The following is a 23,675-nucleotide window of genomic DNA, read 5'->3' on the forward strand; positions in this document are numbered from 1 at the left end:
GATTTTCCCTTGGGGTTTACTCCCAAAACCTTTCCCATGAGCGGATAGAGTCACAAGGCAGCAGAAGTTTGATATCCGGGTTTTCATTCTCCTGGATAAGCTTCCAACCACAGATGCATCTGCCCAAAGTGACTGGTTTTATGGTGTCAGTAACCCACTTTTGCCACTTCTGTCAGTAGAAACAGTTTTGTTGGGCTTAGTAGCTAAGCCACATGTGAATGCCAGAAGCTGAACTTGGTTGTCTGGGGCTATTTGAGATGCATGCCATTGGGAGCATTTAATAGATAGAGGAAGCTTATCTCCACAACCACACCCTCCCCCCCACCCCGGCTATGGCAACCTTAAGTGTACATCACATACCAAAGTGTAGCTTCAGGAGTTCGTTAGGAAACCACCTTCAGCCTAGTCATCATCTTTTGGGCAGCATATTGGAACTACTACCTCAGTCACTATCTATGTGGAGTTTGCATGTTCTCCCAGTGACTGCGTGGGTTACCATTAGAGCCTGTGTTTTCCCTCCCATCCCAACAATGTGTGGGTTGGTAAGTAAACTGGCCACTGTAAATAGTGGGTGGGTGTTGAAATCTGTGGGAAAGCTGATAAGAATGTGGGGAGAACAAAACCTGAGATAAATGTAGTACAAGTGTAAAAGGGTGGTTGATGGTCAGCATAGACACGATGGGCCAAAAGGCCTGTTTCCCTGTTGTATGTCTCTATAATTGCTTCTCCAATTACCTCTCATCCAAGGATAGGATGCAGGGATATCTCCTGACCATTCTGCATAGAATCAAAGCTCTTTAGTTGTCTTTCAGTAACAGTATGTGGATATTATCCAAACATGGACTGAGAAGTGGCAATTAACACTCCTGCTACATATCTGGTAGGTAATTTATTCCATGCAAGAGAAAGCCTATCTATCTATTTATCTATTCCTTGCTTTACAATCACTGAAATTTCAACCATCAAAACCTTTGGACTTCCATTAACTCGGGGATCCCAACTTAGGCTCCATGGAATCCTCAGTTAATGGTAGAGGTCCATGGCATAAAGAAGTTTGGAAACTCTCGCATTACTGGAAGCTGAACAGTATACAGAGTACAGCAAAGAATAAGATGCATGGTTAACGTATTCAGATCATGGCTGACACTTAGCTTAAGTCTACTTTCATGTCAAATCTCATATAATTTCATGATTTTAATGTGTAAAACAGCATTCATCTCATCCCAAAATATTGTTAATGACTGAGTATCCACAACTTTGGGCTAAACTGTTCTAAACACCTGCAACCCTGATTTTTAAAAAAAATCTCATCTCAATTATAAGTTTACTCCTGAAGCCTTCCCCATGAGGTGGTATAGCCGCAAGGCAGCGGAGGTTTGAGATCAGAGTTTTCCTTCTTCTAGATGAACTGCCAAACATGGCTGACAAGCTCCAACCGGTTTTAAGGTGACAGAAATCCACCTTGTGCCTTATCTTGTAGGAAGAAATGGCTCCACCAGTCTTAGTAGCTAAGCCCACGTGAAGGCCAGGAGCTGGACTTGGTTGTCAGAGGCTATTTGAGGTGTTCATCTTTGGAGCATTTAATGGGTGGTGGGAGCCTATCCCCCACTACCTCCCCGGTTATGATAATCTTAAGGAACCTGTTAAGATGACATCACATGATATTAATACATCTACCAGGATATGAAAACTCAGTAAGTTTTAAAGACATTTATGCACAGAACCAGTGAAAAATCTAAAAGGAACACACAAAATGCTAGAGGAACTCAAAAGGTCAGAAAGTATCTATGGAAGGAAATGGAAAGTTGACATTTCGGGTCAAGATCCTTCTTGGTACTCTCATGTCTCCATGAATCTAAGAGGGATTGTTATCCAAGAATTCATTAAATAATACTTCTTAACAGAAGAAATTTGCAACCCTTTTGATATCAATGAGCTTTAGCAGTTCTTTCTCATACATAATTTTTAGCTCTAGTAGAAAACCCTTCAAATCGATCAGATTTCAAATTTTCAAATTTTGTAATAAATTTCAAAGCTTTTACAGCCAGTGTTTCTATTCACCTAGAACACACCTCCCCATGCCTCCAATCCCACAATCCTCTTTAAAAAAAATAAGTTTTAGATTATGAGTAAGTTCAGTCTGAACAAAAGTGCGTATACAGTACTGCATTTTTAATGTCATTCATACACTGACATAAAACAGGAAGAACATGGTTGAAACAAGGGATTTCTGCTGGTGTTGTCATCAGTCTTTGAAAACAGAAACTCACTGAACATGCTGTGTTGTTGAAAAGGTCAAGTAAAAACAGAGATGCCGACTTTACTCAGCAGTACAAGATTATGGGCTAGACATTTGTTCACATAACTCCAAATAAAGGGGACTGTGTTTCTGAAAATTGGGTTAATCTCCATTGGAGAATTTCTGTGCTTGTATTGTTTTATGCATTGCACCTTAATGTGCATTTTCATTGTCCTTTCTCTTTTTTTTTTACCATTCTAAAGCTCCTCCAAATTATGTCAACAGTTGGACAACATGCTAAATTTAACTAATGAGAGATTTTTTAACCTCAGTGGTCTGAACCATAACCTATTTACTCAAAGGACAACTCATCCTGTTTTCTTGAAACATTACTATGTAAAGAGTCAAAATTCAAACAAAATTCGTTGCCTCATTAGGAACTGGGTCTTCCCATAAACCAGATACTTAACTTACACATGAACCTTGATTGTTCTGCCCATGAAGATCAGAGTTTTCATTGCTGTCATCTCAGGACTATCCTGCGTTTGATCTCTGCCATGCCTCACAGTTTGTTGATCACTGCTCTATTACAGAGGTCGTTCAAACTATATTTTCAAGAAACTTTGTTTTCTTTTCCTTCAGCACATAGAAGAAAGCAGAGTAGGCACATGCATTCAGAGACTGTGCGCATGTACTTCCTGTAGTGTATTTAATACTGCAGTAATATTTGAGTAATATTGTAAGTATATTGTTTGACTAAGCATCCTTTATTTGCATCGATCATTCGTTATGGGTTATATGCAAGAAGTATGTGAAAGGCATACAGTAGGTCATTATGCCACCATGCGAGCACCTCACTACATTAAAATGAAGTAGGCACCATCATCCTAGCTCCTGTGTCTTTCCTTCAATTAGTTTTTGGAATTATAAACAAGAAAGTTTTAAAACATACTCAAGATAACTACCTGACTTGTTGAAGCACAGCACTTTTTTGTTCCTTTGGAAGAAGAGAGAGATGCCCAAGTTAAAAAAAAGTGCAGCATATGTTCCCTCAGAAGTGGAGAGAGACATGCGAGTTTAAAAAAAGGCAGAAATGGATGAATTGCCCAGGTCATAACAGTGAATACTGAGTGATAGATAATGAATGAATCAATCAATCAATCATTCAATCAATAAATAAATGGACAAATGAATAAACAAGCAAGCAAGTAGAAATGGCTGGCTACATCAGAAATATAGATGCATTTGATTGCTCAACAAATAAATGGGTGATGCATACTGAATGAATTGAGCAGTATTTTGAAGAAATTAAATAGCCAATCAAAAGCGAGTGCTAGTGTGTTACTGAGCACAACAGGTGAAAAAGCATATTCCTTGCTTAGAAGTTTGACTGCTTCAACCAAACCAGCCAAAATGTGTGTTCACGAAAGTAATGCAGGGACATTTAAAATGGAAGCCATTGTTGATTACAGAATGCTTTAGTGGAATCAAAAGGAAGGGGAGTCTATTTCAGCTTATACGGATGAATTGAAACAATTGTCTGTGCACTGTCAGTTCAGTGATGGGCTTAATGATACACTGAGAGATAGTTTGGTTTGTTTAAATTTACACGAAAGCATTGAAAATTTGCTCCTAATTTAAGTACAACTCACATTTAAAAGAGCAGTTGAAATCACTGTATCAATGAAAGCAGTGGCCAGATGCAATTGAATAGCAGTCAGGAATGAAAGTGAGCTTGAACAAAGTTGTAATGTTAAAAACAAAAACCTGCCTGGCCAGACAAATTGTGCTACTGTTGTGGCAGGGGCTCATATACACCAGACCAATGCAAGTTTAAAGGAAAAACTTGCAGAAAATAAAACAAAGTAGGACACGTATAAAGAACATGTCAAATAGACAAAAATAAATGGACTGCACAAGGAACAAAAAAGATAAAAAGTCAAGTTGCAGTTTCAAAAAGAGCACTAATCTACATGCAGTGAATGAAAAATCCGATAATGATGAGGGTGACAGGGGACTGGATAGCCTTAGATTGAGAATGTGAAAAATAACAAGAGACAAGCAATATGGCTTACACCAGAAATGAATAGCAAGTTAACTAAAATGGAAATTGACACTGACCCGGCTGTTTCAGTCATTCCAAAAAATGAGTTTGAATAGCATTTCGAAGATATTGAACTGCAGTTAACTCCTGTGGGAATCACATTCGTAACAGTGAAACACAACAACCAACAAGCCACTCACAAACAAGAGAGGATCTGAAGATGCTGGAAATCGAAGCAACACTCACAAAATGCTGGAGAAACTCAGCAGGCCAGGCAGCATCTATGGAAAAGAGTACAGTTGATGTTCCTGGGGTCTCGGCCCGAAATGTCAGCTGTACTCTTTTCCATAGATGCTGCCTGGTCTGTTGAGTTCCTCCAGCATTTTGTGTGTGTTACCAACAAGCCACATTGGGCTCATATGTGGTAAAAGCAGGAGGGCCAGCATCATGGGGCCGTGATTGGCTGAGACAGCTACAACTTGATTGGAGCTCCATCCACCATTTACATGCTAATCCCTGCAATACATGAAAACGCCACAGCCAAGTTCTACAAAGCCCGTCCAATTCCTTGCTCCATTTGTGATAAAGTAGCCAGTGCGCTAGATCACATGGAGGTTGAAGGAACTGAGTGGAGCCCATGGGCAATAACAGTTGTCCCAGTAGTCAAGGTCTTTTAGGATCTGTGGTGATTTTAAGGTCACCATCAACCCAGTACTGAAAATAGATCATACCCAGGATAGAGGATATCTTTGCAGACCTTTCTCGAGGGAAACACTTCTGCAGAATGAACTTAGCTGAGCCCTACCTTCAGATAGAGATGGTAGAACAGTCCAAAGTGTTTCTCACCATAAACACCCAGAAAGGGTTTTATTGCTATAATAGGCTTATTTCTGGAGAAGAATCTGTACCTGCACTCTGCAGAAAGCTATGGACCAGGTGCTACAAGACTGCCCAGGCATTTGGCAAAGATCCGCATGGTAGGCTAGTAAAGAAGGTTCAGTCACTTAGCATTCAGAATGAGGTAGTAAATTTGATTAGACCTTAGCTTTGTGGGAGAAGCCAGAGTTTCAGGTCAAAATACCCTCCATCAACGCTCAATAAAGCTTTGAAACAACGTTACATCAAATTTGATTACCGTGCATTTGTGGAACCAAGTTATTATTTTGTTTGTGGCAATTCTTTTAACAACAACTAATATCATATTTGAATAGATAAGAATAGAACCTTGCACGAAATTCTGTCATTACAAAGGGTTAGCGAGAGAGTCCTTTTAATCAGTTTATAAGGTTTAACCAGTAATTTATATGTAAGTGCAAGGGGCACTGAATCTTGAAACTTACAGTAAGTTCTTAAAGCAACACACATCAAAGTTGCTGGTGAACATAGAAACATAGAAACATAGAAAATACGTGCAGGAGTAGGCCATTCGGCCCTTTGAGCCTGCACCACCATTTATTATGATCATGGCTGATCATCCAACTCAGAACCCTGCACCAGCTTTCCCTCCATACCCCCTGATCCCCGTAACCACAAGGGCCATATCTAACTCGCTCTTAAATATAGCCAATGAACTGGCCTCAACTGTTTCCTGTGGCAGAGAATTCCACAGATTCACCACTCTCTGTGTGAAGAAGTTTTTCCTAATCTCAGTCCTAAAAGGCTTCCCCTTTATCCTCAAACTGTGACCCCTCATTCTGGACTTCCCCAACATCGGGAACAATCTTCCTGCATCTAGCCTGTCCAATCCCTTTAGGATTTTATACGTTTCAATCAGATCCCCCCTCAATCTTCTAAATTCCAACAAGTACTAGCCTAGTTCATCCAGTCTTTCTTCATATGAAAGTCATAAATGTTGTTTGTGAAACCCCAGCAGATTTTTTATGGCTACAGTCGACGCCTCTCCCCTTTTAGATACAATGCCCTAAGTGATCCTGGTCTACATCTGCCAACTAGACTCACAGACTATGTTGCCCAGCTTTTCTGTTTGCAAAGGACTCACTCACCTGACCCTCAGCACTGTATAATATCTTGGCAAAGAAGACAGATGCTAAGTGGTGAGGAGTACCACTGAAGTCCATTCCCAAAGCACCCTGACAGCCTTGACAGAATTCTTCTGAATGTTCCAAAGTCAAAATCAAAGTCGAGTTTATCATTAATAGTCACCAGTATATGTATTATATGTATGCAATCAGAAACTTACTTGCAGCAGTGCGTCAGGCACATAGGAGCAGCCACATAACATAACTTATACACGGAGGAATACGAGTAGAGCAAAAAATGTTTCTGCTAGTTATTTTAAAGCATTACAATGTTTAAAATTAAAAGCATATTACATTACAGGCATGCAAATAAAAGCAGTAAAATAAAGTGGAATAACTGCTCCATTTATCCATGGGATTGGTAACGGTTCAAATAAACAAAGTTGACCTTTGTATGCCAACTAACTCCAGTGAGGTTGATGGATGTAAATCGCATTCAGATTCTTTCTCCATTACATAAGTACCACTGGGATCAAAGGTAAGTTCGGCGGCAGACATTAAATGCACTGGTACCAGAACTTTAGCTAATCCCGGACTTTGGCATTTGGTTAATGCGTACAGATATCTGAGATGAGACAACCTGGGTTGCAAATGGCTGATGCTCAGATCAATTCAGCCCGATGTGTTGTTCTTATTCTGTGACAGGCGATTTGGCTCAAGCTTGTAAATAGGTACATTTCCCATGAAGTGCACTGTGCAAAATGGCTAAGTTGAAAATTAATGCATCTGTATTGACCCTTGGAAAGTTAACTAAAACAGAAAAAACAGTTGAAAGGGAAGAGATCCAACACTTGAGGGACTGATGTGTTTTACTTTCAGGGATGCTGGCCTACCTTACATACACACACACACTCTGGATAATCTGGCAGCACACCTGCAAGCTGAAAGGGAGCAGCCAGAACAACATCAAGGCTTAGGCTGGGTAGCGGAGGACTCCCGCAACGAGCTCTCCCTTCAGGATTAAATATTGTTTTCTTCTTTCAAAGAACAGGGCATGAGTAATGATCAGAGTACTAAATGCAAACCTTCAGAAAATTTAGGCAGTTGTGCTTTCCCAAATTTATCTAGTATCTACTCTCTTTAATCTTTGGAAAAAATTTGGAATCTTTGGAAATAAGCGTAGTGGTTTCACCAGAATCACTGTTTTAGAATGCACATTATTTGCCTATGCTCTCAGTTGCAATATTAGTATTTCTGTAATAATTAGTGTGGCTAAGCATTAATTAAGTAGGAGCATAAAAGAGATAAGTGTATAAGATGATGAGAGGCATTGATCATATGGATAGTCAGAGAATTTTTTCCCAGGGCTGAAATGGCTAACATGAGAGGACACAGTTTTAAGGTGCTTAGGTACAGAGGAAATGTCAGGGGCAAGTCCTTTATGCAGAGAGTGGTGAGTGCTTGGAATAGGTTGCCAGCAACGGTGGTGGAGATGGGTACGATAGGGTCTTTTAAGAGACTCCTGGATAGGTACATGGAGCTTAGAAAAATAGAGGGCTATGGATAACCCTAGCTAATTTCTAAAGTAAGTACATGTTCAGCACGGCATTGTGGGCCATAGGGCCTGTATTGTGCTGTGGGTTTTCTATGTTTCTAAAAACATGCCGAGGCAAGCAAAAGAGGTTTAAGCTACCTCCCTGCTTTAAAAGAGATCAACAATCGTCCATTATTCCAAAGAGGGAGAAAAAAATAAACAGCTGCCTCTGAAGGGGTGTGGCAACTGTGCTTCATACAATGAATGGATTTAACAGGGTGGGAAGCAGGAGATCAAAAGGAGTAGAAATAGATGAACAAGTCGTAAGTTGTGAAATTGAAACAGATCAATTAAGCAGCTATCCTGTATTGTTTGGTAATACTGATGGCAGTTTCAGGATATTTTCAGATTGTCAAGTGTTCAGCTATGTGCCAGAATAAAAACATGTTAAGATTTTCGGCTTCTTTTAAAAAAAAATTAATATTTTCAGCTTCTAGGATAAAAACATATCAAGATTTTTTGTTTCTTCTAGAATAAAAACATATTAAGATTTTCTCTTCTTCTCTGGTGATCAGATGGAAAACATGAATGCAGTCCTGTGACCTGTTTTCGTGCCATCTGCACAACGATGAACCATTGACTTATTTAATCACCTTTTGTCCCAATATCTACTATTCGCCCTCCAAGCATTGAAAACATCCTGAATACCAGTTGGAGCATCAAGGGAGCCTTCAGTACCAGAAATGGCTTGAAATGGTAATAGTGGATGGAGATCTGAGATAGGAATTTCAGTCCCGATTTCATTCCTAGACAGATGTCGTTAAGTATGTTCAAAGTTCAAAGTAAAGTTATTATGAAAGTATGCATATGTTACCATGTACAACTCAGAGGTTCATTTTCTTGTGAGCATACTTAATAAATCTATAATAGAATTAATGAAAGACCGCACCATCTTGGGTGTTCAACTAGTATGCAAAAGACACAATCAGTGCAAAAAAGAAATAACAATAATAAATAAACAGTGAGACCATGAGATGAAGAGTCCTTGAAAGTGAGTCCATAGGTTGTGGGAACATTTCAATGATGAAGTGAAGTTATCCCACTTGGTTCAAGAGCTTGATAATTGAGGGGTAATAACTATTCCTGAACCTGGTGATGTAAGTCCTGAGGAACCTGTACTTTCTTCCGGATGGCAGTGGTGAGAAGAGAGCATGTCCTGGGTGCTGGGGTCCCTGGTGATGGATATTGCTTTCCTGCAACAACATTTCATGTAGATGTGCTCAGTGCTCTACCTGTGATGGACTGGGCCGTATCCATTACTTCTTGTAGGATTTTCCATTCAAAGGCATTGGTGTTTCTGTGCCAGGCTGTGATGCAGCCAGTCACAGTGCACTCCACCACACACCCATAGAGGTTTGTCAAAGTTTTACAGTAGATGTCACGCTGAATATTCACAAACTCCTAAGGAAGTAGAAGCACTGCCGTACTTCCTTTGTAATTGCACTTCGTAATCAATGTTATCAAATTCTAAAATAAACATGGCTTGCTGTTAGCATTACTATTGGTGCAATGTCCATGTTTTGTTTCTTATAACAGAAATAGTGGACGAAGATACTGCTGGTACCGAATTGTGCTATTCTAAGGTAGATATGAGTGTACACTAGCAATAAAACATATAAGGCTGTAAACAATCAGGCCACAAACAGAAAAAGTAAAACAGAGACAATAATTCAGACCCAAGACCACCCTCTCCACCCTCACTAAAAGAATAAAAAAGTAAGAAACGAGTTTCAGTTTCAGAGAGGGTCATGGATTTATGGACAGGAGACATCTTTTCCTGCAATTGTTTCCTTAACAAAATTTACTTTGAATACATTATTCAGGTACTTTCTGGATCATCTGGTATCAACTGTACACTCAGACAGTCCAGATACAACATAATATAGTGTCCAAAATCTCTCATCAGTCAATGCTGTGGTTAATATATTACATCTACTACATTTCTAGATACCACAAACTCAGAGATAACTATTTTTATTTTGCATTCTGTGAAAGCTTTGCTTTCATGTTGCCTTACATCATAATTCCAACTTTGACTCACAATAGACTTTAGACCTTTGTCCTTTTCTGCTCCCAAATTCACATTCACAAGTCAATTCTGCTGACTTTTCCTTCCTGGATTGTCGCCAAGGCTTTTAGTTTTAAAATCAGTTTTTTTTTTGCTTACCATCTGTGATGTATTGCATTGGTGTTAAGTCCAAGCCTGCTGTGATGTCTTTTAATGGACCTTAACAAGTTAGAACTGCTTCTACTGTGCAATAGTATTCTGTTCAAAGCATCTAGCTCGATCTGTACTTGATCCAGGCCACTCACCAAGTCTGCAAATAGCAAGAGTCATATGGGTATGGAACTCATCCCCAGAACTTGCACAGTCTGAACTTATCTATCTTTATTGCCTTTACTTGGTCAATCAATCAATCATTATAATGCCCTGTGCTGAGCCCATTGCTGCTCTCTGGTTTATGGACACTTGAAACTCTATTTATGAAGTCCTCTAGCTCGAGTGGCTCTGTCATATTATTCAAAGAGATTGTAGAATCTTTAAGTGAAGAAACTGCTATTGTGAACAGCCTCACTTTTATTGAAGTTGCTATCAAAGTGACTCCCTGGACTCAGGCTGTTTCTAATAGATTCACATAGTCACAGTGTTGTGCAGCACAGAAGTAGGCTTTTCAGGCCATCTCATCCATGTTGGCATCATTTTTCATTGACACCAATCCCATTTGCCTCAACACATTCGGAACATATCCTTCTGTGCTTTGCCTATTTAAGTGTCTGTCTAAATACCCTTTTAACGTAACAAATATATTTTATTCCACCACATTTTCTGTTCTATATTCAAGATATCAACCAATCTTTGTCTAAAAAAACTTACCCCTAAGATCCCCTTCACATTCTCTACCACTCACATTAAAAATTTATGCTCTATTGTTTTTGATATCCCTGCCATAGAAAAAAGATTTTGACCATCATAAGCTATGCCTCTCATAATCTTGCATAATTCTTTCTGCCTCCCCTTAAACTCCTTCACTCCAGGAAAAAAAAAACAAGCTCAGTCTTTTTAATCTCCTCAAAGCTAGAGTCCTCTAATCCAGGCAACACCATGGCGAGTCTCCTCTGCACCCTCCCCAGTACAGCCATGTTCTTCCTCTATTGTAGTAACCAGAACTGTACACATTACCATCTGTCTGGCATCAACTCAGTTCAAAGACATGTTTCCTCTGGGACCCTCTACCGTGGTCTAGTTCTCTGAACAACTCCAACTAGTTCTTTCCACCTACTTTGTTCCCTACAGGAAAAAATCCAACTCCTCGAATGGCAGATGAACGGAAGTCGTTTTTCCCTGCCTTAATAATATGTTTATACCACTTGAGCCTTAAACTGAAGAAAAACTGCAGTAACCAAGAATAGATTTTTGTGCAAGTTCTGTTGATAGTTGGAAGTTGCTGTAACAACAGAACAGCTTGTATTATCAAATCATGGAATTATAACAGCACCAAGGAGACCATTCAGTTCATTCAGTATATGCTGTCTACTCTTAGAGCAGCCACACTGCCCCACTCTTTCTCCAAGGTCTGCAAACAACTTTTCTTCAGGTACCTATCAGATCCTCTCCTTAAAGCCCCATTTGATTCTGTCTCCACTACTCTTAGCAGTATGTTCGGATATGGCGCAAGTGCAGAAAGAGAGAGACTGAAGCAGATCGAATGTTCACAGACTTCCATGGGAACAGGATTCTAAGGGAAAAGAGACCAATAAACGCTAGAAAAAACAGGGCCATTAACTAAAAGTCTCAAATGGAAAACGAGATGCCAACACTGCAGCTGAAAGGAATATCTAAATATAAAATGAATATTGCTAGTCTTCAGCGACAGTCGATTCGATAGCCTACTTTCTCAGACAAGGCCCGAATGTAAGCAGTCGGCGTAATGTTGCTGTGCTTTGATCAGGTCTCAGCTAGCGCTACAATGAAAAGAAGGGAGTTAAGTACCGCCGTAATGAAATAATAATTAGCTGACACTTGCATATTCACAAACACAATTGTTGAATCCACTGCGCAGCCTGCCTGTGGGGGAGTGGGGAGCGTAGATCCTGCAACTAAGTCCACGGTTGTGACAACTCTTCCAGGCAATGACCGTAAGACCATAAGACAAAGGAACAGAATTAGGTCTTTCGGTCCATCGACTGTGCTCTACCATTCCATCATTCCAGTCAACCTCCTTCTTCAGCCTTCTCTCTGTAACATTTGACAATGTCAATAATTAAAAATCTATCAACCTCCACTTTACATATACCCAATGATTTGGCCTCCACAGCCAATATTCAATAGGTTTCAGTGAGTTCCATATCATAATTACTCTCATATGCCCCATGAATTCTTTACCCCAAAAGTTTAAATCATTGTTCCCTAATCTTTAGCTCATTTACAAATGGGAATGAGTTTCCTCTCTTTGATTTACGTAAGCCAGCCATGATTTTGTTAACTCTAAATTTTAAATTGTATTGTAAAATATTAAATGGGACATCGCAGACTATCAATTTCAGTCCTTTAAGAATAAGAATTACTTACAAATTTTAATTAAGCTGATGTATTCAGAACAGAGGGAGCAAGAGCAAAATCTGAGAATTCATACTTGTCAGCAGAAAGCGTGGCATTATAGCCTTGCTGTTCCCAAGAAATGTCATATTTTACATGATATCTGTAAAATATAGATCCATCAAATGTTATGAAGCAGACTGCGGGAGTAATATTAGCTGGAAATAATGTGCACAATCATACAGTAAAGGTAGCAGTGAATGTAATGTAACATGGCACTATGAACTTTATTTGGTATTTTAAATAATATCCCTGCAAATATAAATAAAGAATTCTTAGCAAACAATTTTTATACTCTTTCACCAATCAATTTCCCGGCTCTTTACTTCACCCTCCCCCTCTCCTGGTTTCTCCTATCGCCTTGTACTTCTTCCTCCCCTCTCCCCACCTTCTTACTCTGACTTCTCATTTCTTTTTTCCCCCAAATCCCGATGAAGTGTCTGGGCCCGAAACATCAACTGTTTACTCTTTTCCATAGATGCTGCCTGGCCTGCTGAGCTCCTCCAGCATTTTGCATGTATTACTTTGATTTCCAGCTTCTGTGTGTTTTCTCTGGCTTGTAATTCTTATGCTATGTGCCTTTGTCATTATTTATGTTTTGGTAATACAGTGAGGTCTCACTTGTAATTTGCTTGCAACCCAAAAAATGTGTTAATTGTGCCAAGTGAGATGATGATAATAAAACAGCTGTCACTCCCACAGGATGGCTCCCTGAGGAAAGTGTTTGATTATAATTTTAAAAACTATTATTTCATAATTATTGATTTGTTTGCAGTGTCTGTTACTATGATTTGTAAACATTATGATTATATTACCAATTTAAAGGAGTGAACTGTTCCTTGGAGGGCTTCAGGTATACCCAGGCATCTGGCTTGTAAGATGCTAGGAACTGAACTCAAAAGAAAATATCTATGATTACCCAGCCCCAAACTGTAAAGCACTGCATCAAGACCATAAAATTAAACATTTCCATTTAGCCTTTTTACCACTTTGTGTAAAGACTAACCGGAAAGCTCACCAGAACCTTAACTTTCCCAGGAGACCAATAAAATTTGGCTCGTTGCTTTTGACCCTCACTAATTTTTATCAATGCATCATAGAAAGCAGCCCATCTGGATGCATCACAGATTGGTATGGCAACTGCTCCACCCATAACTGCAAATAAAAACCAACAAAGTCTCGTGGACTCAGCTCAACACGTCACAGAAACTAGCCCTCCTCCATGGACACTGTCAACACTAATTGCTGCCTCAGTAGAACAGCCAACATTACCAAGGATCCCACCCATCCCAGATAGTTTCTCTTTTCCCACATGGCAGAAGATGAAAAAGCCTGAAATTGTGCACCACCAGGCTTACGGGCAGGTTCTATCCCACTGTTATAAGACTATTGAATGACATTTGACCACTCAATTTACCTCGTGACCTTGCACTTTACTGACTACCTGCACTGAACATTCCCGGTAGCTATTACACTTTATTCTGCAATCTGTTATTGCTTTACCTTCATCAGTGCTCCATTGTAATGAATTAATCTGTATGGATGGTATGCAAGACAAGTTTTTCACTGTACCTCAGTATATACAACAATAGACCAATTTACCAATTTACCAATTTAATTTAACAACTTCTATTTTCCAGAAGTGTTGGCACGTGGCCAAGTGGTTAAGGCGTTCGTCTAGTGATTTGGAGGTCGTTAGTTCGAGCCTTGGCGTGTGTGTCCTTGAGCAAGGCACTTAATCACACATTGCTCTGCGACGACACCGGTGCCAAGCTGTATGGGTCCTAATGCCCTTCCCTTGGACAACATCGGTGGCGTGGAGAGGGGAGACTGCAGCGTGGGCAACTGCTGGTCTTCCATACAACCTTGCCCTGGCCTGCGCCCTGGAAACATTCCAAGGCGCAAATTCATGGTCTCATGAGACTAACGGATACCTATATATTTTTTTTTCCAGAAATTTTGAATGGTGAAAATTGCATTAATTTAGAAAATTTAATTAGCTGCTTACAGAGAGTTGTCAAAAGTGAGGACATGATGAAGGGTCTCAAACAAAGATGTTGACTCTATTCTCAGCCTGGCCTGCTGAGTTCCTCCAGCATTTGGCCTGTGTTTCTTTTGATTTCCAGCATCTGCAGAATCTTTTGTGTTAATAATTGAAAGCATTTATTATAAAACTTCATTTTGTTCCTATAACCATGCTTAATTAGGAATTTAAACGCAAACAACAGGAATTCTGCAGATGCTGGAAATTCAAGCAACACACATCAAAGTTGCTGGTGAACGCAGCAGACCAGGCAGCATCTCTAGGAAGAGGTGCAGTCGATGTTTCAGACCGAGACCCTTCGTCAGGACTAACTGAAGGAAGAGTGAGTAAGGGATTTGAAAGTTGGAGGGGGAGGGGGAGATCCAAAATGATAGGAGAAGACAGGAGGGGGAGGGATGGAGCCAAGAGCTGGACAGGTGATTGGCAAAATGGGATACGAGAGGATCATGGGACAAGAGGTCCAGGAAGAAAGACGGGGGTGGGGGGGGGGACCCAGAGTATGGGCAAGAGGTATATTCAGAGGGACAGGGGGAGAAAAAGGAGAGTGAGAGAAAGAATGTGTGCATATAAATAAGTAACAGATGGGGTATGAGGGGGAGGTGGGGCCTAGCGGAAGTTAGAGAAGTCGATGTTCATGCCATCAGGTTGGAGGCTACCCAGACGGAATATAAGGTGTTGTTCCTCCAACCTGAGTGTGGCTTCATCTTTACAGTAGAGGAGGCCGTGGATAGACATGTCAGAATGGGAATGGGATATGGAATTAAAATGTGTGGCCACTGGGAGATCCTGCTTTCTCTGGCGGACAGAGCGTAGATGTTCAGCAAAGCGGTCTCCCAGTCTGCGTCAGGTCTCGCCAATATATAAAAGGCTACATCGGGAGCACCGGACCCAGTCGACTCACAGGTGAAGCATTGCCTCACCTGGAAGGACTGTTTGGGGCCCTGAATGGTGGTAAGGGAGGAAGTGTAAGGGCATGTGTAGCACTTGTTCCGCTTACATGGATAAGTGTCAGGAGGGAGATCAGTGGGGAGAGATGGGGGGGGATGAATGGACAAGGGAGTTGTGTAGGGAGTGATCCCTGCGGAATGCAGAGAGAGGGAGGGAGGGAAAAATGCGCTTAGTGGTGGGATCCCGTTGGAGGTGGCAGAAGTTACGGAGAATAATATGTTGGACCCGGAGGCTGGTGGGGTGGTAGATGAGGACCAGGGGAACCCTATTCCTAGTGGGGTGGCAGGAGGATGGAGTGAGAGCAGATGTATGTGAAATGGGGGAGATGCGTTTAAGAGCAGAGTTGATAGTGGAGGAAGGGAAGCCCCTTTCTTTAAAAAATGAAGACATCTCCCTCGTCCTAGAATGAAAAGCCTCATCCTGAGAGCAGATGCAGCGGGGACGGAGGAATTGCGAGAAGGGGATGGCGTGAACATCGACTTCTCTAACTTCCGCTAGGCCCCACCTCCCCCTCGTACCCCATCTGTTACTTATTTATATGCACACATTCTTTCTCTCACTCTCCTTTTTCTCCCTCTGTCGCTCTGAATATACCTCTTGCCCATCCTCTGGGTCCCCCCCCCTTGTCTTTCTTCCCGGACCTCCTGTCCCATGATCCTCTCGTATCCCCTTTTGCCAATCACCTGTCCAGCTCTTGGCTCCATCCCTCCCCCTCCTGTCTTCTCCTATCATTTTGGATCTCCCCCTCCCCCTCCAACTTTCAAATCCCTTACTCACTCTTCCTTCAGTTAGTCCTGACGAAGGGTCTCGGCCTGAAATGTCAACTGCACCTCTTCCTAGAGATGCTGCCTGGCCTGCTGCGTTCACCAGCAACTTTGATGTGTGTTGCTTAATTAGGGATTATTGCAATTAACAATAATACATTTCTCTAACATTCTCTTGCTAATTTAAGCAAGGTAAAATACACAAGGTGTAATGGTACAAGGAAAATATTTATGAAAACTATATTAAAATTAATAGGAAAGTAATCTCAAGCATACATATTAAGTGTTTGCACATTATTATCTCACACGGTATCTGGTGCTCATTGGCTACATTTTGTGATGCAGTACTAATGTGTCACATACGAGAACAGATTCTTAAGAATTACGCATGGACCTCACTTGCATTCTGTGAAAATTTCTATCACTAATTATGTGATCAAAATGTTGTGGTGAACCAGGTATATAGGTTGCAACTGGGTTACCTGTCTGGACACACCTCTCTGCTGACTGCTCCTGTGGCTCCTCCCACAGACCCCTGAATAAAGGCGATTGTGTCACTGCTCCTCCCTCAGTCCAGGACAGATATTCAGCATGGACGTGGGTCCATTTACTGTTAATAAAAGCCTTTTAGTATTTACTCTATTTCCAGTCTTTTGGAGTAATTGATAGTGCATCAAATGTGGAACACCAATACCTTTGCTTTGTGGAGTTTTACACCAGGAGCACGAGATTTTATATTCATAAGGAGACACTGCATGGACAAAGGCCTGATGAAGGGTCATGGCCCAAAACATTAACTCTTTATTCTTTTCCACAGATGCTGCCTGACCTGTTGTGTTCATCCACCATTTTATATGTGATGCTATGGAAAAAGGTGCTTGATTCCACTGAGTCTACACTGACCATCAGCCACCTACTTACACTAATCAATATTTATCTCACTTTTATACTTCCCATATAACCCTTAACTTCCCCCAAATTCTACCACTAACCTGTACATGAGGCGCAGTTCACAGTGGCCAATTAATCTATCTTTGCACATCTTTGGGATGCAAAAGACAATCAGAGGAAGCAGAGGAAACTCTCACAGTTATTGGGAGAATGTGATGACAGCACACAGACAGCAGTCAGGGTGACGATTGAACTGCCTCGCTGGCTTTGTGATGCAGTGGCTCTGTTAGCTGTATCACCATGCTGCTATGACAGGCAAAAGCTGAACCACAAGGTCGACAGCTGAGGGCATTTTGCGTTGGACTGGAACTGAATCCAGGTCTCCCGCACGGCAGGCAAGAATTTTATTTCTACACCACCAATTCTGACTAATTTTTGGCTGCTGTGAATTGATAATATCATGTTTTCATAAATTTGCAAACCTCACACCATGAGGGGAAAAAGAGCAATTTGGGCCATTTCCCAGCCTCACCTCACCCCACTCACTCTCCATGTCCCTGCCAACCTTTCTGAACAAATTCTTGATAGCCAGCAATTCCCTGTATATTCAAGCCAAGATTTCCAAACTAACAAGTCTAACGATGTGACTAACACTGCACACTCCACCTCCTTACTCAGTGGTTGGTGACTAATTATCAATAATGTTGTTTCCGGTGCCTCTGCTCACACAAATGCAATGCTCATTGATAGCCGCAAAGCTGATTTAAATATCCAGTGATTTTTAAAAAATCAACTCAAAATTACTTTCGATTTTCACAGGGTCAACATCTCATCGCTATGTTTCCCCATTTTTCTGTCAAAGTCAACGTTTCAGCTTCCTTCTTTTCATGCCATAAAGTCATACTACATGGGAACAGGACCTTTGAATCACCAATTCTACAATGATCATTTACAATCCATTAGAATAGAACTGATTCCACAACCTGTGGAACATACACAAATGCTGGAGGAATTCAGCCAGTTGGGCAGCATCTATGAAAAAAGTAAGCACACGTCGTTTCAGGCCGAGACCCTTCACCAGGACTGGAAAGGAAGGGGAGAAGTCAAAATCCTATGGACCCATTTTCACGGACTCTACAACTCATGCTCTCAGGATTATTCATTTACTGATTTATTATCATTATTAGTTTTACTTTTTCTCACTCAAGCTGGTACAGACATAACCAAGCACACTCATTTGTCAATTGCGAGGAACTTTGGACTATTCTAGTGGTGGTTAGCATTGTGGCTTTCTGAAGATTTACATAAATCGGGTCTGGAGGACCTGACCTATAAGAGAAGATTGAATAGGTTACAACTGTATTCTTTTAGAATGTGGAAGATTGAGAGGAGACTTGATAAATGCATACACAATTATGTGTGGTTTAGATTAGATTAGATTAGATTAGATTCAATTTTATTGTCATTGTGCCGAGTACAGATACAAAGCCAATGAAATGCATTTAGCATCTGACCAGAAATGCAAAGAATAGTGTTATTTACAAAATAACTGCGAATAAAAGAAGTGCTACAGCGCACAAATATAAAAGTACTGAGACAGTACAATACGGATGCAATACTGCTTAGCGCTATGATGAGAGGTTCAGCAGTGTCACAGCCTCAGGGAAGAAGCTCTTCCTGTGCCTGCTGGTGCAGGAGCGGAGGCTCCTGTAGTGCCTACTGGATGGGAGGAGAGTAAAAAGTCCATGGTTAGGATGAGATGCATCCCTGATAATGCTTTTCGCCCTGTGCAAGCAGGCTTTTTCCACTGAGGCTGGGTTAAGGGTGAAAAATGAGAAGTTTAAGGGGAACCTGAGGGGAAACGTCTTCACTCAGAAGGTTGTGAGATGAGCTGCCAGCACAAGTGGTGCATGTGAGCCCGATTTCAACATTTAAGAGCAATTTGGATAGATACAGGGATATTAGCGGTATGGAGGGCTATGGTCCCAGTGCAAGTTGATGGCGAATAGCTTCAGCACAGACCAGATGGACCAAAGTGTTTGTTTCTGTGTTGTACTTCTCTATGACTCTACAAATGTCACTGTATAGGCCTAATTGTTTAATACTATTATGTGGTGACTTTGAGATGACAACAGTTGTAGATATTACTATTGGGACAATGTATAGCCTGTTCATGTTCCATAGTCCTTCAATTTCCTCTTTTAATTCGACATATTTCTGGCATTTTTCACCAATTGATTTCTGGGTGTTCTGTGTGTTTGGAATGGCAATATCTATTAAGTACGTTGTTCTTGCTTGTTTATCCTGTATTATTAAATCCGGACTGTTATTATGGATTGTCCTATCTGTAATAATAGATCAGTCATAATATAATTTGTAGGACTCTGACTCTAATACTGGACCAGACTTATATTATTATTATTATTATATTGTTATTTTCTTCTCAGCTCAGACTGGTAAAACCTAAGGTCCAGACACGGCCAAGCACACTCATTCCTCAATTGCTAGGAACTTTCAGACTATTTTATTGGTGTTTAGTATTGTGACTTACTGAAGATTTACAGAAATATTGCTGTGTAGGCCTAATTGATTAATGCAATTATGTAGTGACTTTGGGATAATACCATTTGTAGATATTACTATTGGAACAATATGTAGCCTGTTCATGATCTATAGTCTTTCAATTTTCTCTTTTAATTCAGCATATTTCTGTTTTATTCACTTATTGATTTCAGTATGTTATGTGTGTTTGGGATGGCTATATCTAATAAGCAAATTGTTTTTGCTTCTTTACCTTGTAATATTATATCCAGATGGTTATTATGAATTGTCTTATCTATAATAATGAATCAGTCGTAACATATTGCAATTTGCAATACTCCAACTCTAAAACTGGATCAGGCTTGTATTTATAGTAAGTTGGGGTGACTTTTATAAGTTTGGATTTTAAAGCAAGATTTTGGTAAATGATGTTTGTCACTTGATTGTGCCTGTGTAAGTAATCAGATTGAGTTAAACTGCTGCAGGATCCCGTAATATGCTGGATTGCTTCTGGTTTCTCTTGGCATTTTCTGCACATGTCATTTTGAATTTGTTGGTTTTTCAGAATGTATTTTGAGCATTTTTTGTGTGAACCACCTGGTCTTGTATTGCTGCAACAAATTCCTTTGTTTCTGGAACGAGGTCTCCAACTCTGAGCCAGGTATTTGACCCTCCCTTGTTGAGATCTAGTCTGCTTAGATCATGGGGATGTCTTCCATGGAGGATCAAACTCTTCCATAGTTTTCTTCTATAGTGATAATTTCTTCATTTTTCTGGGTTGTGCTTTGGGTTTAGAGGTGTTTAATTCTTATCAGAATTGCACATGCTCGTGTAGAGTACTGAATCTTGTTTTCATTGATGAAACTATATCCTTAGAAGCTTAATCTGTCTGTTGTGTAATTTTTTTATGTCTGTTATTGCTCTTCCTCCTCCTGTCCTGGGTAGTGTTAATCTAAGTGTGTTTGAGTGTACATAGTGTTTTCTAACATTTGTTACTTCAGTTCTTATTTTTCTTTGTAATTTTTCCAGATTGGTTTCAGACCAAGATATTATGCCAAAAGAATATGCAAATATGCCTATAGCAAAAGTGTTTCTTGCCCTTGTTATATTTTTACTATTGAACTCTGGCAGATTTTCTTAAGCCTTGAAGTAAATTCTGTCAAACGTCTTCCCTTTGTCAAACTGAGATCTATTTTCTTTGCTTGTTGATATTCCAGATACTTATATGTTTCATATTCGTATTGTATCCTGTTTTATAGTCGACTAGTTCTATTGCATCTTTCTTTATGTTCAATGTTCTGTACTTACCTAGTCAAAAGTTCATGTTTATATCTTTAGAAAATGGTTCTATTATTTCAATTAATTGCTTTAAATTTACTGATTAAGGAGCATATCATTTCAAATCATCCATTTATAGAAGGTGTATCAAGGTATAATTCATTTGGTTGTCTTAATTTGATATCCTATTTTTGTATGATTCTATAAACGAGATAGTGGGTTTAAAGCTAGACAAAGCCATAGTGGGCTTAGAGAGTAACCATGTATCATTTACTGTGTTTAGTGCTCCTGGTGTGGCCTCCTATAGTGAGACCGACATAGATTGAGAGATTGCTTCGCTGAGCATCTATGCTCTGTCTGCCAGAACAAGCAGGATCTCCCAGTGGCCACCAATTTAATTCCATTTCCCATTCCCATTCCGGTAAGTCCATCCATGGCCTTCTCCATTGTCGTGATGAAGCTCCATTTAGGTTGGAGGAACAACACTTTATATTCCGTTTGGGTAGCCTCCAAACTGATGGCATGAACATTGATTTCTCAAACTTCTGGTAATGCCCCCAAACACCCCCCCCCTCCATTTACCATCCCTTTTTTGGTCTCTCACCTCAGCTCCTTGCCTGCCCATTGCCTCCTTCTGCTGCTCCTTCCCCTCTTTTTCTTTCTTACATGGCCTTCTGTCTCTTTCACCAATCAACTTCCCAGTTCTTTACTTCATCCCTCCCCCTATCACCAGGTGGTTTTCTCCCCTCCACCCACCTTTTAGATTTACTCCTCAGCGTTTTTTTTCTCCGGTCCTGCTGAAAGATCTCGGCCCGAAATGTCCGCACTTTTTTTCCATAGATGTTGCCTGGCCTGCTCAGTTTCTCCAGCGTTTTGTGTGTGTTAACCCCGGAAAAAGCCTCAGTTGATTTTGATAACAGTGGTTGTTTTGTTTTGGTTGTTAATAGATTGGGTGATCATAGTACATCAATGCTTCATCAGATGTTGTAGGATTTTCACAAGTAGTGTGTGTAGTTTATATGTATTAAGAGCTCCTATTAACCATGAGTGTGGGACAGAATCAAATGCCTTTTGATAGTCAATATAACAACATGAAAGATTTCTACTTTTCCACCATGCTTGATTTAGAATTACAGAGTCTATTATCAGTTATTCTTTACATCCTTTCATACACTTATGGATACTTTTTGCTCTTCAGTAGGTATATTATGGCAAGAAGTAATTACTTGTGAGCTGCATGATGATACAAATGTATATATAGTTTGTAAACAAGTAACAGGACAATATTTTGATGTATCAATTACATGTATTGATTAATTCTGGCTTTGTATGCACCAAGCTTTTGCTTTAATGTATCTACAAATTCTACAACGCTTTTGTTAGGTTGATCTTATCTTGTGTGGACCTCATATTTCCTTAGCACTTCCTTAGCCTTTCTCTTAATTTCTTTGCTTGTGTTATCCATTTTATATTCTATCGGGTGAGCTATTTCTGCTCTTAAGGTTTCAATTTTGTTTCTTAATCTCTGCTACTATTTTGGTGTTTGCATTTCTGTGTTTTGAGTTTCTATTGATCAGTGCCTCTATTTTGCAGCTATTGCACTGCACTGCTATTAATGCTGTGTAGTATGTTATGGTGTGTAGTTCCTCAAATATTTAAGCTTTCTTAAATATTGCATTAATATAATATACTTGAGAATATTAAAAATATATGCAAATTTTGGTAATGTCCTCTGTTTTGGTATGTAGGCTCCTTTTGTTGTGTCAGTACCCATGTATTCTGTTAGTATGGTGTTAGATGTTAGGATATTTTGTCTGTAAGCTTAGCTTCTTCATCAGCATACTGCAGAGGCTCTACATCTGTGTTGTTGCTCATACCCATCAGGTTATGGAGCATTGGTTGAAGTAATTCTATTTTCATCAGTGCATCGGGGGTGGCCTCTTCATTATTTTCTTGTATAACATTGTGGTGGTCTTTAGGTTGCTTTCTTTCTAGCTCTTGTACAACTTCATGTTTATTTGGTTTAACATGTCTGTTTTTTATGATCAATCTGCTATTCATTGTGCATTTACTTGCATGAAGGGATATTGTGCTAAAAACTGTTGAGGAAATTTGGCCCTGTATGCTGTCATGTCAGTCTCAAGTTCTGTTACTCGATAATATATAGACATTATGAATGTGTTTCTTCTAATGACCATTTCAAAAAACCATAAGATATGGGAGCAGAATTAGGCCATTTGGCACATCACATCTGCTCTGCCATTTCATCATGGCTGATCCAATTTTCCTCTCAAACTCCTGCCCCAAACTCCTGCCTTCTCCCCATATCCACTCATGCACTGACCAATCAAGAACCTATCAACCACTGCCTTAAATATACATAAAGACTTGGCCTCCACAGCTGCCCGTGGCAAAAAACTTCCATGGATTCACCACTCCCTGGCTAAAGAAATTCCTCCTCATCTCCATTCTAAAAGGACACCCCTCTGTTATAAGGCAGTGTTCTCTGGGCTTAGATACTTCCACCTTAAGAAATATCCTCTCCACATCCACTCTATCAAGTCCTTTCTCATCGGTTTCAATGAGGTCACCCCTCAATCTTCTAAATTCCAGTGAATAAGTCCCAGAGTCATCAAACGCTCTTCATATGACAAGCCATTCTATCCTGGAATCATTTTTGTGAATCTCCTTTGAACCCTCTCCAGTTTCAGCACCTCCTTTCCAAGAGAAGGGGCCCAAAAACTTCTCACGTTACT

This window comes from Mobula birostris, chromosome 26 (genome assembly GCF_030028105.1).
Source record: "Mobula birostris isolate sMobBir1 chromosome 26, sMobBir1.hap1, whole genome shotgun sequence".
NCBI lineage: Eukaryota > Metazoa > Chordata > Chondrichthyes > Myliobatiformes > Myliobatidae > Mobula > Mobula birostris.